At 36.9% G+C, this 19070-nt stretch overlaps 1 protein-coding gene across 1 annotated transcript in view; it reads right to left on the bottom strand.

Moving 5' to 3' along the window:
* The window catches only part of LOC107097402 (synaptosomal-associated protein 25-A-like), a 52534-nt gene extending 35803 nt beyond the window's left edge, over positions 1-16731 (bottom strand). Inside the window, exon 1 of the mRNA XM_015394534.1 lies at positions 16593-16731. The gene's annotated coding sequence lies outside the window, so the exon portion shown is untranslated. The remainder of the gene's footprint in view (positions 1-16592) is intronic.
* Positions 16732-19070: the final 2339 nt, after the last annotated feature.

The following is a 19070-nucleotide window of genomic DNA, read 5'->3' as shown; positions in this document are numbered from 1 at the left end:
ATCTGGGCTAGGTTGATAGCTATACTTCCTGTTTACTAAAGGCAAAGCCTCACGTCAACATTACACTTTTTATAGCCTCATTAATTCACTCCAACAGATGGAAACACACCTAATTAGCATTATTTATTTATCTTTTTTTACTTTTTAGAAAGTTGGCTCAAAACTTTTGTGGATCACATGTGGATGAAAAAACCCAACCCCCACCCCCCCATGTGAAATATTTTTAGATCCGGCCCTGCCTAACGAAGTTCATCAACTGCTCCCTGAATTAGTAATTTCTAGCAGTCGCTACATTTTTTTTAAAATAAATAAGAATGAGTGAAATTAGTTAAAAAGGAATACAATACTTAAGTACATTTATTTTAAATACTCTAAAATCCTTATTATTAAATCTATGAAGAAAAACCTAACTAGTCAAGAAGCAATTCACTCTGATATTTTACCTACAGGGTTTAACCTTTTTAAAGAGTTAGTTTCAGACTTCTACATATCACCTCCTGTCAGTGTTTCTTTTCCTTCCTATTAAACATCCCCCCATCCCTTAAATCCAGACACAGCTGCAGTGAAGCTGACGTACAGCAGAGTCCCAGCGTCCCCATCCCCCACCAGAGGCCTGCTGGCCGTCACTCGTCTTGAATGACAGCTGCTGGAAGGACTGTCCTGCCAGGCTCAGCCCGTGGAGAGATTAAGTCAGCGAGGAAAGAGGATTTAGCCTTCACTGTTTTCTCCACACTTCCTCCCTCTCTCTCTCTCTTTCTCTCATCTGACTTTATCTCCTGCCGTCTTCTTTTTACTTCATCTTCTTTCAACGCCCTCTCTGTCTATAAATACATCCACTGTGTCTCTGGGTGAGCGGGTATTACTGTACATTACAAAAGACTTGGGGTGAACTGCTTTCTATGAACTTTCTTTGGCTTCTTCAGCAGCTGACAGATAAAAACAACAGCGACTCCACTTGTGGCTGGAAGCAGCTGGTGTTGCTTTGCTGTTGGAAAGAACGGCAGAAATGGAGCGAGAAGAAACTGAATCATACCAGGAGATTCAGAGAGACACTAAAAGGGCAGCGATGAATTATTCATTGGAATGTTAATAGAATTAATCCTAAAAGTGTGACAAAAAATCCTAAAAAAAACAGTGTATATTGGATGTCACATCATGGCCGTGTTGCTTTCTCTGCTTGTGAATTTGGGTAAAATGAGCTTTTTTTTTTTTTTTACTCCATCAGAGAGCCACCTTGATACAACCAGCTCCTTCTGAGACCCAAAATCCTGAGGAAACATTTTCAACTAAAACAGGGAAAAGTTGCATCATTCATTCAAACTCAATGAGAAACATGTAAACAAAAAACACAAGCAAAGAGTTTCCCTTAAATAGAAGCATGGAGCGGCTTCAGTAGTTTAACGTGACCTAATATCATCATCATTATTATTAAAACCTCCTCCTTATATTTATTTTCAGATTATTTTTATTGCCCATAAAAAAAAAAAAACTTTTGTGTTTCAACAGTAGTCAAAAAAAAGTTTGACCTATTTAAGCTCAGCATCATTTCTGTGCCTTTATGGATACAGATGTTTTTGCTCTCTAACCAAAGAGACTTTAGTTTTCTATGAAACCACTGATTCAGGCTCTATGGTGGGAATTTTGTTCCAATATTGTTTTAAGCAAAGAACATGTTTTATAAAGGGAAATTAAAAAAATATATATACCAAAGTAAAAGTTAAACGCAATTAAAATTAGAAACGTCTCCACCTTTACATTTTCTTTTCATCTGCAAGCATCATGATTAGGAAAATATAGCCCACAAATTTATGAACCCACAGTTGAAACAAATGCCATCTAGAAAAGAATCTTTAATAATTATAATTTATAGCATAAAAAAGGTTTGAGAGTTTTTATCATGCTGATTTTATATCAAGTTTTTCTTTCACATCCCATAACATTTTAATGTTTATGTTTTTAGATCTATTTTTAATATTCTATTATTATTTTCAGATTACATTTTAAAGATTGCATTTGTTTTTCCTTAGAATTATTATTTTTTCAGATCAATATATATCATCTTTAAATGTATATTTATATATATATATATATATATATATTTTTTTTTTTATTTTTTTTTTTTTTCAAATTTTGTGTCAGGAGTGAACATTTGTATTGAACTTGAAGTGACGGAAATTGTATTCAAAGAACACAGTTTGAAAAGAATAACGGTAAAACTTTAAACTTCAATTTTAAACTTTAAAACTCAATCTGAAAAACAAAAATTTGAAGAAAAAAAAGTGAAAATATACACTCATTGAAAAAGTTAGAAAACATTAAACTTGAAGAAATTCTAAAAAGAAATTTTTTTAAAAAACAAAATCTTAGAAAACAGTAAAGTTACCCTCACAACTTTTTGGATTAAAAAAGTTTTCCAGCGTTTTTATTTTCTGTATTGAATTTTTTTTCTTTATTTCAAATTTCAAATGACTAAATGTAGTTTTTGCTTTCAACAATAATGAAACAAAATCAACAATTTTGGTAATAATTAGTGTAAAACAGCTGGAAATGTAGCCAGAAAATGAGTCTTGGTTAAATACTGTGTTGTTTTATGCGTGCTAAATCAAATTCATGAAAAGACAAAAAGTTAAACTCTTGATAAATAAAGTAATTTAGTAATAAAGCCTTGTATATTGGGGTCAAGCTAACTTTTTTTCTGATCTCAACAAACAACTACACTGAAAGAAAATAAGAAACAAAGACATAATAAAATGCTATCTGCAAACCCTGTTCTTTGTAAAACATGATATTCAGGCCTGATTTATCTGGATTAATCTACAGAGTAACTGCTGGAACAGCCGCCACCACCTGCAGCTTAGGAGAGGAAGAAAGGAGGTGTGTTAATAATCCTCCCCACTGAAGCAGATCGTAGTTCTCTTCAGATAAACTGACTCATAACCAAAAGGCTGCTATCAATCAGGAACCAACAGTGTTTGTCAGGGAAACAGGAAATCAGGACAGCATGACTGCTCTGAATCTCACAGAAACAAGGTCAGGCTTTCAGTTGTTTGGCTGCATCTTTCTGCTGGGCTTAAGGAGGTTATAACCTATCTGCTGACTTTAAGGGAAGCTGAAGCATTTTTGTTTCTCTCTCACTCATCGGTTTGTCTGTGCGGATCTGTTCTAGATGTGGATGGAAAGAGATGGAAAATGCAACATGTCTGTTTATCAGTACTGCCTTCCCAGCAAAGCTCTCTTTGTTGTATAACTGTGTGTGAATCCTTTGGTGTAAAACTGAAGAGCAGATTGCAGGCTACATGCTTTCAGAAGACAATGAAATTAGTTTCTGCAGTGTCTTCAAAAGGAGCGCTAAAATAACTGAGTGAGATACTGGGAGTGGGAACCTTTTTCATTCAGATTTTTAATGGGGCAGTGATTCAAATCAGAATCAATTTATAGTTGTTCATCTGTTGCACTGAAAGGCCATAATTCTTTTCCAGTGAAGCAGGTGATAGACCTGGGTTTTTCCCCCCCGCTGGTGGTACTTCCAATTTGACCAACGTCATCATGGGTGTCTCCATCTAGTAATTACGTCCACAGGGCTGGAGGCTGTCTGGATTCAGCTCAGCAGTCTAAACCTCCTTTCCCACCCTAGATATAGTTCTTAGCATTGACCCTATGAAGGAGCTAGGAACAGGAAGTAGGAGCTATAGTTTGAATATTCAGATTGAGCCCGGGTCCAATTATGACTACAGCCTTCAGAAAAAGTTACACAAATGCAGTGAACAGTTGTTATGAAACCTAAAACATAAGGTTGTGAATATTAGTATGTGTCATGAAGAGAAAGAATCAGGAAATAATGTGTCTGTTAAGCTTTGCTAAGCTTTAGCTCCTAGTGGCATTTCAGAATGTTAGGAATGCTATGTTCACACCAAGTAGCAGATGCAGCCGGTTCACATGTGAAATCTATGGTTAACGGGCATCAAGGTGCATCAAAAGGTCCTGCAGCGCGTCTCAAGCAGCAGGTGCAGCGCATCTTGAAGCATCTGAGCAGCTGAAGAAGCGCCTCATGAGCATTTCAGCTTCTGAGGCGCACAACGCATCTGGGAGCTGGAAGGGAGACAGACATTGCTGCTCATGCAGACCTTTCAAGAATTTGTTAACAGGGTAAAACGCTACTAGGTTTACATAAAAGTCAATGACAATATTTCATTTTATGTAGAAAAGTGAGCGCTACGATCACACCCTAATATTAATGCCTAAATTAACTTAAAATGTTGAAAACTGACGGCAAAATACGATCATTTTTATTATTCTTGTGCCTGCAGTTTGTACCACATACCTAAAAAAATGCTAACATCTACTTCCAGCCGCTATGAACATTAGGGGAAAGCCCTAAGTGGCGACTGGGCCTGAGACAGCTGCTGCTGGGGATTCCTAGTGGCAGCGCACTGCCAGTATGTGGGGGTCTGAATGGCTCCGACAGCGGAAAAAAATTTTAAGGCAGGATTTTAACAGTGTTGCCAACTTAGCACTTTTGTCTTCTTATGCCTTTTCAGACCGCTCTTGCACCTTCATTTTGCCCTTTCAGAGAGAAAATAACAACTTTTTTTGCTGAGGAGTTAGCAAAACTCAGAATTGATGAACTGACAGGATGTTTGAGGTCGACTTTCTCACTTAAAAACATATTAAAACAAATTTTCTAACCACTGATCACAGAAACTATAGCGAAGCCGCTCTCTGCCATTGAACACAGGAGCAGCAGAAGCATCAGATGCATCTGTGCACATTTTACTGGATGTCTGACCTTAAAGTGGACAACCATCAAATAAGAAGCAGCAGACCCTTGCTGCTTAGTGCGGTGTCAGTGTAACATAACTGCAATAGCTTTAGCATCTTGCTTCCTGGTCCTACCTCCTAACTGCCAGCACTATTCATACAGCACTAATAAAGGCGACAGCCCAAAATGAGCCTTCTTACCGATTTGCCTCAAATAGGGTTGAGGATGGTCAATTCCCAACAATTTTTCTATTTTCCTCTCTGCTTTGATGCTTTCAAGCATCTGGGTACATCCCAGGGTCGTCAGCTTGGCGATATCAGGACGTCCCAGGTATTGTTTCTAAAATCAATACTGGGACTTTTCCTAACAAATAGGAAAGTAAAAGAGAATCACCATTTTTTTTAATGCACCACTGTAAGATACATTTTTTTTTTTTTCGTGAAACAACTGAACAGCTGTTTTTGACTTTTCCCCGGTTGTACCCTACTTGGCCATAATAATCTGACAGTAAATCTACAGTTAAGAAATAAAACTCTGCAAAAGCCAAATTGCCACCTTTTCTTTACTTCTCAAATCGTCCACAGATCCAATCACCAAGGGACCCACACTCCCAAGCAAAAGAACAAGCACCTTCAACATGAAGGTAAAGCCGTTAAAAACCAATATTCATCCAAGCAGCAGAGCCCAAAGCAGACGAGGAGAGGATTTCTTTTAAAACTCCTCCTTCATTCTTAGACCAAACTGGCTTTTTATGTCAAGGTTTCTAATTCTACAACCCCAACACTGCTGACCTATACTCTGCAAACATACCAAGATAAGACCCAGGCAGAGAGCAGGAGGAGAGCCTGGGGGCTAAACTATCCAGTCCCTTCACCCACTGGTTTCTGCCTCACTGCTGATATTCTATATCATGGAGCTCCAGATGCACATTCATGTAGAAAACAGCCTGGATTAGTTAATTTAACTGAAGAAACCATAGCATGAAAACAAGGACAGGTTAAAGAGAGCTGGAAGTGACTTCTGATAAACCAAACACTTCATTTATAAAAAAAAAAAAAAAAAAAAGGGGTCTTAGTCAGGAAGCTGGGTTCTTTGAATTCAATTAAAAAAGGGCAACGTAGCTTTTGGAGTTTTCTTAGTTCTTTGTTCAGCAAAATGAGATGATTCAGCCATTAAAACAGACCTTTACTAAGAAAACAGAAGAGGCTAATTAACCTGTAATGATCAAGGCTTTGTCTCTACAACCAGAGTATGAACCTTTAAAGCTGCAGAGCCTTTTTCACATTTTCTTTCCCCAAAATAGGGTCAAAATACAGAGGTTCTAACATTTCATATTAGGTCTGTTTTAAAGCAAATTACATCTAATGGAGATTTAGAGGCTAAACCAAGCAAAATATGGAAATATATACCCAAATCAACCCATTGACCCAGACAGATTCATGCTTAGCTTCATTCGTTCCAGTCCCATTCTAGTTTAAAATCCTTGAACCACTGGATACTTTATGGACAGAAGTTCAACACTATCAACAGACTTGGTTTCACATAATTAATATTAGTATTTTGTAAGAAGAAAAATGGATGGTGGTTGAGTGAAAACTAATTGAGTTCCACCAATCAGTCTGTTTAAAGGATGATTTAAAACAATACAAACAGAGATTGCATGATCTGTTTAAATCCACTGCAAACTAAAAGCTAAAATATTTCGATGATTTCGCTTTATTCAACATCTGATGTTGATCGATATAACAATGTCCCCCTTGGTTGAGCTCAGTGTTTGAGCGTAAAAGGAAAGAGCTCATTTCCTGCCGACAGCAGCGCCTGCTGTGACAATATGGCCGCTCTGAATTAAAGCATTCCCTACGGAGAAGCAAGAGGGACTAACAGAGAGAAATCTGCCATGGAAAATCAGGGAGGAGATCATGGAGTCATGATGAGGAAAAAAAACTAGAAACAATATTTTAAACATTACTTTTAAGAGAGTTAAACATGTTTTATATTCCTAACCTGAAAAATTAACTAAATCATCTTCCTCTTTTTCAGATTTCAGATTTACAGCTGAGCAGCTGAAAAAGAAATAGAAGCCCCAGTAGATTTGAAACACCAAGTGTGATTTTAAACACCTTTGCAAAACCTAAAAACAAAGACAGAAAGCAGTTTTCAGCTGTCAGTTGTGTCCTGTTCTTAAAGCTGACTGCATGTCGGGCATTTCCTTCTTATATAATCGAGCACAGGGACAGGCAGGAAGCAGCTACAGACAGGCCGCAGTTAAGACGAACTGATTAGAGAAAACAACAAAGAAAAAACTTCTACAGAGACACATGGACCCACTGAATTAACAAACCTTGATCCTCAAAAACACAATAGATTTTTTTATTTATTTAAGAATAAATGAAAAAAAAACAGACTCTATATATTAAACTTCCCCATCAGGTTAACTCAACTTGTCAACATGCTGCCTGTAAAGCGGAAGGATGGAGCAGCAGGCAGGAAAACATGACAGTGTAGGAAGCACAGGACACTCAAAGCAATCATTCGAGGTCTAAGGGGATAATCACGGCAAAGCCCCACTGTCCCATTCACAGAGGATAAAACCCACTGGATTAATCTTTAGTCATACAGAAAACACAGACAGGCCAAAAAATACTTGCATAACCCATGGACCACTATTGCTCACCCTGCTACGGTGGCTGAGGAGTCCAAACCCTGATTTCACAGCAAATTCTAAAAGGTCCTGCAAACTCAAAATATGTGCTGAAAAAACATGCAAAGAAAAAATACTGCAAAGGAGAAAAGATGAAACCCCAAAAATTAGAGAGCAGCAACCTGGAAACATGCTGGAAACATAAAATCTGCACTAAATGTCTAAATGATGCTAACACACATAGCACATTCAAAAGAAAAAAGCAACAAGCACCAAAAACAACTGCAAGGTATGAAAATCTGCAAACTGGCGCCACGGAATGGAAGAGCTCCAGACCACTAGGGGGAGACAATCCCTGAATCATATGGAACCAGACCCTCCTAAAATGTTAAGAGATATTAATGTTTGAAGGAAGATTCAAATCTTTCATCCTGTTGATGTTTTTGCTATGGTCTGGTCCATACATATCCTAATAATCTCTGTTCTGGTCCCAAACTAGTTGGCTGCCATTCAGTCTGTCCATGAAAAGGAGGAACGTTTAGTGCAATACTTCGTGTTGATTGGGTGACGTGTCAGCTAGTACCCGCCTTCCGTAACACGCTTTCAGCCAAACGCCATCATTGTAACCCAGCTAAATAGCAGAAATACCCAGATCAATAGCTTCAGCAACTTGGTCGTCCATGAGAGCCACCAACGGAGACACAATGATCACAATAGAATTAGTCTGCAGCTTCTTGAGTGTTTTCACAACTAGTGGAGTAAGCTAATAAATCAAACTTTTTCCAAATCCTATCAGAAGAAAAACACAGAAATCTACAAATGCACAAAGTGCTTCTCTTTGCTCCTTTTTCAAATGAGAAATTGTTGCTATTTTAAATAAAACAGCCCATTGCTGCATCGGCAGGTGAGTCCTCCAGCGTAGCCATGTTGTTAATGCCCCAGCAAGGCCTTTCTGCCTGCCGTCATTCCTACATGTCCCGCCCCAAAAAACACTGCTGGAATTTCATTGGTCCGACCCATTGATTGTTGCGAGACGGACTTATTAGTGGGAGTCTTTCAAGATGTGTTTGTTGTGAGACAGCTTTTTATTGTCATTACACTGTCACAAGTACAGAGCTACGAATTCATCTCTGCTGCATAATCCGTCGCCTTGGGGAGCAGTGGGCTGCCATCGTGCGGTGCCCAGGGATCAGTGTGGGGTTAAGGGTATTTTCTCAGGGACCCAAAATTGTAGTACGTGGGAGTAGGACTTAAACTCAAAACCTCTGGATTCCAAGCGCAATGCCCTGATCTCTTGGCCGCCACTCCCCTAAAAACTCAGATCTTGCGACAATCCAGGTGCCACAAGGTTGTTATTTTGCTGCTTTTCTTTTACCTGCAGTCGTTTCCTTCACTTATAGGATTTTTCCTCTGCGCAGGTTTTGTGTTGGCTTCATTTAGGTGCTTGCATTTGTGATTCTAATTCTTGAGTTTGCTGCAGCATTTTCATTTTCTGTGGCATCTTCTATTCACTTGCTGTTTGTACCCCTCGGCCACCGTCCTTCACTTTAAATCAGATCCTTTCCTCTTTAGTCAGTTGAGCTCAATCACACACAGACCTAAAGGTCTCTGCTTCAGCTTCCACACCCTCAACTTGACACCTGTCAACATGCTGCTCTTTACACGGTTGTCAACCCTGCGTATCTGCTTGGCTGATGAAAGGCATACTTGGAGCAGCAATCAGCCGAAGGTGTGTAAATTACCCTAAAATGGCACTCGATTAGGGACCGCCTCAGTTTATGTGAACAAAATTATTATCAGATAAAAAGTTACATTTTATTGAGTAACGGATCATAACTACTGATTCAATATTCAAGAATGATATTAAGCTGGAAAAACAAAACATTCTGTACAAGTTCTCATATTTTTTTAAACTAAAATTTAAATGATAGTTTAAATAAATAAGATACTTAGGGCTTAGATACAAATTAGGTCAGAAGAAAAACTTTCAAATCTTGTTTTCTTCCATAAATCTTGTAAAACAATATTTAGAGTCGCTACCCGAATAAAAACAGCGATTGTTCACTGTATTCTCTATACTTACAAATGGCACAGCAGAATATTTAGATGGAAAATAACTTGAAACTAAACTGTATTTTAACATTAACTGTAAATGTTGGTGTTTTTTTTCTTTGTCCTTCATTCGGTGAAGGCACTAATGGTGGCAAATTAACCTTTACCAAGGTTAACAGTTCTTAATAATAATTATAATCCAGTAAAAGTGAAACATTAATTAAAGTAAAGAAGAACTGTAAATAATACTAGTTATGATTCGCCTCTGGTTTTAGCAACTATAAAAATGTCAGTTTGGTTCCACTGATGGAAGTAAATATGTTATCAAATAAAGATAATCTGATTTAATTGGATTCTGTTCTGTTCCAGGATTATTTTGTGTTTCTGTATTTTGTCTACACATTTATGTTTAGCACTTTATTAAGTATTTGCTGTTTTTAAAATCTTTGAATAAATAAATTGGTTCTGGCTAAAAATAACAACTGTTTTCAGTTAAAGATTCAAAGGAAAAATGCAAACCAACCTTAATATTCCTAAACATAAAGCCTAAAGCTGCTGATGGTGCCAATATTCTAATCACTGGCAATACATCGCTGGACGGCTCGTATTAATGAAGCCACATCAGAGTTTAATGGTATTTTTTGTTTTCTGAAATGGAATCCCTGCTCTGCTTCAGATCATTGTCCCATTCCAGTAAGCCTAAGGAAGAGATCACAAACTGCAAACCTGAGCCTCTCCTTCAGGATTTCCTGCTGAACTGCAGAATTTCGATTTTACACCTTATGACAAGCTGCCTCGGCCTCTTTCTGACCCATGAACTCTGACCTTAACCGATGCAAAGTGTGGGGCTTTCTTTATCTGTGGTTCTTATTTTGTGGCCTCCTGGCTAAGTTGTTGAAGCCCTCTTGGAGTAATCTTGGTACTGGCCAATTTGAAGAAGGTTTTTCTATTTTTGATATCTATTAACATTGTGGCTAACGGCTCCCACTGGAGTTTCCTGGTCTCCAAATCCTCAGAAATAATTTTGCACAATCAGACTGATAGACGACAGTGATGTTGTTTCTCAATTTTCTTTAAATTCTTTAGGACCTAAAGAACCTACAGACCTTAAGGACCTCCGCAGTGGTGGCCTAGTGGTTAAGACATAAACCTTGGAAACCTGAGGATTCCGAGTTGGAGCCCCACTCCCACAGACTGCGACGGTGGGTCCCTGGGCAAAGACCCCCCACACTGCTCACCGGAGCCGCACAATGGCAGCCCACTGCTCCCTAAAGGGATGGGTTAAATGCAGAGAGTTCATTTCGTTGCTCTGTACTTGTGACAGTGTAATGACAATAAAAGCTGGGGAAAAAGAGGATGGAGGATAATTTATTAGCCTACTTCATGCAGCCAGACGGGCAGTGATTAGTCCTTGATTATTAATGATAACCCAAGCCTAACTATAAAGCATGGGCTAAATGTAACAAAGCAACATGGGAAGCAGTTAAGGTTTCAGACAGGAGGAGGTTGGTTTTATTCCTTTTCTTCCTTTTTGATTCTTTGCATTTCATCTTTAAATATTAAAATCTGTTTGATGAACATCTGACTTTTTCAAAATGACATTTGTTGAACTTTTTTTTTAAAGTACTTAATGTTAGTATAGAAGGGAAAGAAAATATTAAATCTGTACAGATATCAGGTCTGGTAGCTGGTAGCAAGCATCTTATTTCCACAAATTATTTCTCTAATCATCTAATCTAAACTATGGAGTTAATTGTTTTCCAGTTTTGTAAATGATCATTTAAAAAATGCGTCCAGAAATGAAACTTCGAAAGATGTTTTAAAAAATAAAATGTGGTGAACATTTCTGTTTCCTTAGATTTTATTTTTCCAATTTTATTTTTGAAGTTTTTACCATGTTTGATTTTTTTAGATTTTATTTTTTATTATATAAATTCTACATATTTTCAGTTTTTAAATTTGAAATTTTGTCTTTATCAAATGTAGATTACGCATTGCAGAAGTTATATCTTAGTGACATTTCTAAAAATTAAATCTGCCAAAAAAATGTAAAAAAGAAGATACTGAAAAATTAAAATAATAGAAAAAGAATCTAAGGAAACAACAAAATTCCTCTTAAAACCTTATGTTGATCGAGAGGGTATTTTAAAAATTTCATTTCTAGATTGCATTTTCTTCAAATTCGCATTTGAAAAAAAACTCTTAAATTTTGTTGTTTCTTTTTTTTTTTGCTTGCAACAATAAAGCAACCAAATCCTCCCCATACTAACTTTGCCTTCAAGGTAAAACTGAAGCGTCTCTGCAGAAAGCATTTAGGACTCAGGTTACTTCAGCTCTGCCGTCTCATCCTGATCAATAAGAGGAGATCATATCACAATTTCAGGGAATTCAGAACCAATGGACGGGTGCACCATTTGAATCAGAGCTCAGAGGTGTGTGTGCATGAATGGTGGAGGCAGGGGGGGGGCGGCTGTTTGTTTGTGTGTGGAGTGAAAGAGAGGTTGGTAATGGTGAGAACAAGCTCTGAACACAGCTGCCGCTTCAGCTCACTGGTACAAGAGGTGTGAAATAGGAGAAAATGAAGGAGCAGGGCGGGTTTAGCAGCAGAGAGAAAGTCTGGAAGGTTGACAGATTTACAAATTATAAATTCCTGTTATGTAAAATGTAAATTTCCCAAGAAGCCTTTTCTAAAGTGTTGCCTGTTGACATTTATAAGATGAGAAGCATTGCACTCTTTGCCTCTGCTTCATGGTCATATCACCAGGACATTTGATTCTAGAGGATGGCTGCTAGAATCCCACCTAGATAACCAAACCTCAGTGACGGGAAAACATGATCACGTCACTGAAGTGACAGGAGAATGTGTTTCTGTTCCCTTAATGCTTATTTTCAACAGATGTAGCAAATCTGGACCAGAAGCTGCTGGTAGTTTTCACCTTTGTCTGGAGGAAGAGAAGCAGGAGGAGGAGGAGGAGGAGGAGGAGGAGGAGGAGGCAAACGGGTTCTTATGTGTGACGACAGCAGGTACAATTTTCCCACCAGAAAGGAGATTATACCTGCAGTTTGGTTTCTTCTTCATCGCTTTATTTCAAATCTGACATTTTTTTTTAACACTGTTAAAACATTTTTTTAAGTAGTCCAACTAAAAATATTCCAAAATACCAAAGATTCAGTCTTTCATCAACAAATCAGCTTTTTTCCTCCAGCTCCGTTGATCCTGGCTGAACAACAGCTTCACTTTCACACATTTGAAGGAACTGTTTATATTATTTCCATGTTTGCGGCTTTTAATGCAAAGATTGCTCTGGCTCTGAGTTCCTGTTTTATGTACAACTAGAGTTCGGTGGTACACATTATTTTGTATCTCTACAATAAAGAATGTGGTTTAGTGCCTTTCTTTTCATGTTTCTTTAGCAGTAACACTATGAAGCAAACACCTCCTGATTCCTTCCCTGGAAGCTCCGTGTCTTATCTGCTGGTGGGCACCAGGCAACCAGGCAACTTACAGTCGTATCAAACACTTTGCTATGCTCCCAGGGTAACTTGGTAACTTCCTTTCTTTGTTCAGCATGGGGAATCATCAAGATATTCAACACACAGAGCCTGAACTGGCAGCTGCCGGCCTTTGGGGATTCCTTCAGAGAAATGAGAGAAGAAGGAGCCAGAACCTCAGATCAGGAAGGCATATTTATTCTGGGAAGTTCACCAACCTTGTAGGATCTATCCCTGCTATTGCTAGCTGGGTGGGGCTGGAAACCATTTATTGGATCAATCCGGATGAATCAATTCCTGAAATAATCATCCACTAATTTGGTAATCGAATCAGTAAAATGTTATCAGCAGACAGACTCTAAAATATGCCATTTCCTGAAAGTAAAAACAAGTTAGAGCTGTAATTAAGCCAAAACTCCACAGAAAACATAAACTTTTGTCCACTCTGTGTCTAATACAGTATCCAGAAGTCCCAAACTGGAAGAGTTTTAGCCTAATATGGTTCATATTCTGTTAAATAAAAAAAAAAAAATCTCCTAATAAAATTTTTTTTGCTGTCTGAGTTTTTAATCCGTTTATCCTAAAAGTAATCATCAAATTAGTCAGTTAGTAAAATAATCATTAGTTTACATTAATAAACATTATATATTATGTTACAAAATGCTGTAAACATTGAATTTTTGTATTTCTGTCATTTAAAATTTACTTAAAGTGTACAGTAAAGGTTTTGTTGTTTGTTTAAATAAGTTTAAACAAACTTAAATGAAATTAATCAGTTGCAAAACTAATTGATAGCTGCAGCCTTAAAGTTGAAAATGTTGGTTCTGAACCTTTACTTCCTTCTCTGCTTTAGTTCTACAGAACCTCCAACTTTTAATGAAGTTTAGGAATGAACAGAATAGGCTCTAAAATCCATTTATATAAAATACTTAAAGACACTAAACTTTGACTAAATTGCAATAGTTTATTTAAGCAGCACTTCTCCTTTGACCTTTAAGCCATATTGTGTAAACTAGAAGCAAAGTGAGCAGGTTTATCTTTTTATTACAGTGTCATAGTTTTGGTGCATGTGCTTCATGTTCAATCTCCAGACCAATATTTCCTCGGTTATTAGATAGTTTTTATATCCATATAAATGATTTAGCTGTATATTAACGTAGGGATCAGTGGCACAGTTCTGTTGATTGTAGATCAGCCTCATTCTTTACTCTGTGTGTGGGTGTTAAATTCCTGTTCTAATTGGTATATCTACTTGTTTACTCCTGGCCTAAAAACAACAGCAGGCTGCCAAATGAAGATAAAACACACAAGATGACCTGCTTACCACTTAGCTTGAGCTCTATGTCCTCACTTATCATGATGCGGGACAGGAAATAGAGACGGTCAGCAGTTCGCTGCATGCTTTTTTTATTTTTATTTTTTTTTAAGCAATTGCACTTCCCTTTAAGATTGTTAACAGCATTTGCCTCAGTAAATGTAAGGTGAGGCTAAGCATAGCTCTAATCTCATACAACGCTACTGATAACTATCTAGTACATTTAGTAGAGTGGTATCTGTCCTTAAAATTACAAATAATTGGTTCTGATGATTACATAAAGTTAATAGATCTCCTGTGAACTATATTTAAAAAAATCATGCTTGAATAATTAACATTAAATGAACATTTTGTTAAAACTATTAATCATATTCCTAGATCCACTTTTTCTGTTTTCTTTTTCACCTTGATCAAGACTCCTTGCTTTAAGAAATGTGGGCCTTACTGGCTAAATAAGGCTTTCTGATTGTAACCACAGGAACTAATGCTGCCACTAACTCCATTTTTTCCCATGTTAGAAAATTCTGCTGGAGCGTTGCTTCCCCCATTCCTCCCCTCATGCTGAGCTGGGTTCTGCTGAAGGTTTATTACCGTTAAAGAGAAGTTTTTCCGCTTTATTGTTACCACATGCATACTCATGGGTAGAGGCCACAGCCAAAAGAACATGATGGGAATGTCAGCAGCACTTTAGATCTTCTTAAAAACTCACAAGATGAACCAATTTTCCTCAAAACAAATTTTATCTCAGAAATGTATGTAAATATGTTAGAATCATTCTATTATTATTACTTTTTTTCCTTTCAATGCATTGGTTATTATCATAACAACAAAAAGGCTTTAAAAGCAAAGTAAAGGTTACATAAAGTAACATTAATACTCCTGAATACTATGATGATCTCGATGCCACAAACTATGACAGTTCATCAAAGCAGGAGAATCGTACATGATGGCATCTATGGTGTGAACTTTGTTCCATTACTGTTGCAATAAAACAAAGTTTATTTTAGATGGAAATTTTATAATAATACCTTTATAAAGTAAAAAAAATACATAAATGGAACTTTGTAAAAACATTTTAGTTAAAAAAAAAAAGGTGTTGTTGTCTTTTTTTTATTTTTTTATTTATTCAGATCAATATTTCACAGATTGGGTATTTTCAAAATGTGCTTTTTCATTTTTTTTCAAATAGATTTTCATTTTGTTTTCCTAAATTTCTTTTTTTTTCACATTGCATTTCACAGATTACAATCTCTCCTCTTGATATGCGCATTAACCAATAAAAAATGTTGCTAATGTCCAGCTGACCAATAGAAATGCGTTTTAAATCAGAGGAAAGTCCACCCCCAGACGTGAAGAGAATGTAATCTGTAAAATGCAATTTGAGAAAAATGCATTTTGTAAAACTCAATCTAAAAAAAAAGAAATTAAAAGAATAAATACACTTAAATGGATCAACAAGATGTTCATATCTGCATTGCATTTTTTCAAATTTCCATTTACGAACATTTTTTCTCAGCTTTCAATAATAATGGAACAAAATGCCCTCCATAAGCGCAGTTTTGGTGCAAATGCTCTGAAATCTAAAAACATGACAAGCACTGTATCCAAGCAAGCATTAGTGAATGTTTCACACATCAATATCCACTTTATTGTGCAACGTGACCTTAAATCAGAAAAACTTCCTGGCCATCCAAGAAAGCAATGAGAACCTCATCATTATCCAGTCATTTCTACCTTATCCGTGACGCAACCTTTGTAAAAACAAGCCAAAACTCTCCATTAATGTACATATCAGATGATGACCCACTAGTTTACGGCAAATTTAGTAAATTTCTTGCGTCGTCTATAATATTTTTATTCACGATTTACACCTAAAGGAGAAGAAGGTCAGTTTTCCTGACTTACTTCAGAATTTTTCATATAAGCTCCTCCCTTCATGTGAGCCTGTGGTTCAGCTGAGCGCTGTCCAAGGTGCTGAACCAGATTCACTTTCCACGCCTTGCTTCATTTCTCACTTAATAAAGACAATTTACTCATGGAAAACGCGAAATGGGGGAAAAATAAAATAGGTACCAATGTCATACCAAAGTGACGTATTCTAATTTGTTCATCAGGATTTTAATAAATGTTTATGTAAATAAAATAAAACCTTAACTTGGTCCCGAAAAGTGCCAGAACTTAGAAAGAAAGCTCAAGAAGCGCTTCTCGCTCTCCGCTGTGAAAAACAAGCAGCTCCTTACGAACTTATCAAGCCCATATCCAGGAATACTACAAACTTTTATTGTTGTTGTTTTTGCATTTAAATTTGTCAAAAATGACAGAGTCAAACCTACCTGCTGGACCTTCTTCCTCTTGTCTTTACCTTGTTGCTCAGCTGTGAGTGTGAGAGTAAACCGGATGAAAATGTCTGTCCGCTCCAAAGCTCGGTTTAACGGACTAACCTCGGTGGAACCACACCATCCTCCACCCCCTGCCCTCCCCTACCAGCGCGCTACGCCTGGCGGATTTATACAGGCGAACTTCCGGTTTGGCTTTTACAAAATAATACGGCAGACAGAAGGTATTGAAAGGTGCTAATTTACCGTGAATTTATAAAACTGTATCTCACATGGCTCTGCAAAGATTACTTTCCAAATAAAAGGAGGATGTAACAATTATAAATCACCACTAACCTGGAAAAAGATACTTAATCAGTGGAGCAGCACAGACACCAATGCTGAAGACTTTATGGAAGAGTGGCAATTAAAAAAAGAGAATATATATGTATATATATATAAAAAACAATAATCAATCAATTAAACATAAGTTTTGTCTGGGAGCTGCACGGCGGAGGATGTTTTTTTTTTTTAGCACTGTTGCCTTGCAGCAAGAAGGTTCCTGGTACGATTCCCAGCCCAGGGTCTCTCTGCATGGAGTTTTCATGTTCTCCCTGTACATGCATGAGTTCTCTCCGGGTACTCCAGCTTCCTCCCATAGTCCAAAAACATGACTACTAAGGTTAATTGGATTCTCCAAATATTCATTATGTGTGAGCTTTGATGGTTATTTTTGTGCCCCCATAACTGAAGAGAATGGGAAATGAAAAAATTCAGTTTGAAAATAATGCAATTTATAAAACTGATTATAAAAATGAGAAATGTAAAAAAAAGATAGATCACATTTGAATAAATGAATTCTGTAAAAACAAACAATAAAACAAATCTAAGAAAACACTAACGATGTTACTTTTAAAACATTATTTTGTTTATATTAATATTTAATTCAATTCAGTTTATTTATATAGCGCCAATTCACAACACATATCATCTTAATGCACTTTACAGTTCATCAGATCATCCAGTCAAATTGATTCAAAGTTTTCTATCTAAGGAAAACCAGCTGATTGCATCGACTCATTGACTCTTCAGCAATCCCTCACACTAAGCATGCTTGTAGCATTCTACAAAGTATCTTTGCTTCCAACAATATTGGAACAAGTTATTTCTAGAGTTCTCCACTATTGGGGAAATAAAATTATACAAAAGATTAACTTTTTGTAGAAAATTTCAAGAAGACCGGAAACTAAAGAAGGAATAAGAAGCAACATTACTTTCCAACAGGACAATAGTCTCTACATAGAGCCAGTGCTATAGTGGAAATGTTCTAATCAAAGCGTGTTTATGTTTCTAGACCCAAATCTATCTGGGTCTCTGTATTAAGATCTACATATTTACAGTGGCTCTTTGTCCAATCTAGGAAAACACTGGTAATAAAACTGCAAAACAATGGCTGATCTGGTTGATCCAAAGGGTGTTTTAAAAAAGGGGCATTGAAAGGAGCTGAAAGCAAAGGGAAGCCAAACTTTTCAGACTTTTAGTAACAGGAAAATATCACACTGTAGTTAGGAAGACATCGTTACACACTTTTCTTTCACTTCACAGCTTTTTTTTTTTTTTTTTGCTGTAAAATATAATAAGCATGTAGAATAGCAGAAATAATTTTACCAAACATTTCAAAACCCACCAAATTAATAGGATGCTCTTATTTGTGATAGAAATAGAGATAATCAATGTACTGCAGAAAAATAAAACAAAATTAAAAACATTTTTTTTTTATTTATGTAGTACAATAAATTTTTTGTTTTGCTCTAACTCTAATATATACAGAAAAAAACCTTAAAAAGCAAGAAATTCTGTTTTCCTTTGCAGACTTTTAACCTGAAAGTCCAGCCACCTAATTTCCTGTCTCCCTGAGTTGTGTTTGCCCACAAAATGGCCGCGCCCTCTGACGTCAGAGGCAGCGGATAAAAGGTAGGGCAGCTGAGCCCTTTTCAAAGCCATGTTGGCTTTCTGCCTCCTGACACAGCTTCTCCCCCATCATTTATAAAAATAAATTATTTATCCTCCTAAATCTGACACGTTACCAGCTGGATTAAAGGAGGATTACAAAGAAAAATGAAACTTTTCAGCAAAAAATATGGTCAATTCAAACAAGGAACCATCAAACAGCTTTTTTACATTCAGAGTCAGTGTTGAAATGAAAAGTGGCTGCAATGTTCCATCCAGCAGTTTCTCTAAACAAGCGTCTCAAACCTTTAACCTGCTTTTATTTGCATGAACTCAGACTTTAGATATCCTCCCTCCAGCATCAGTTTTCTCTCCCTGTAAACAGTAACTATTTCAAAGGGAAAAGTCGTTTCACCATATTTTGCCATCTGGCCTTTTTCTTCCCTCTCAGAACATCACAGTGCATTATTTTACTCAGCACACGAGCTGCTAAAGCGTTTAAACACCATCATGTCCAGAGGAAGAAGAAGCGAGGTGATGAAATGT

This window comes from Cyprinodon variegatus, unplaced genomic scaffold (assembly GCF_000732505.1).
Source record: "Cyprinodon variegatus isolate N-32 unplaced genomic scaffold, C_variegatus-1.0 Scaffold692, whole genome shotgun sequence".
Taxonomy (NCBI): Eukaryota; Metazoa; Chordata; class Actinopteri; order Cyprinodontiformes; family Cyprinodontidae; genus Cyprinodon; species Cyprinodon variegatus.
This window is presented reverse-complemented; position numbering and strand designations above follow the sequence as displayed.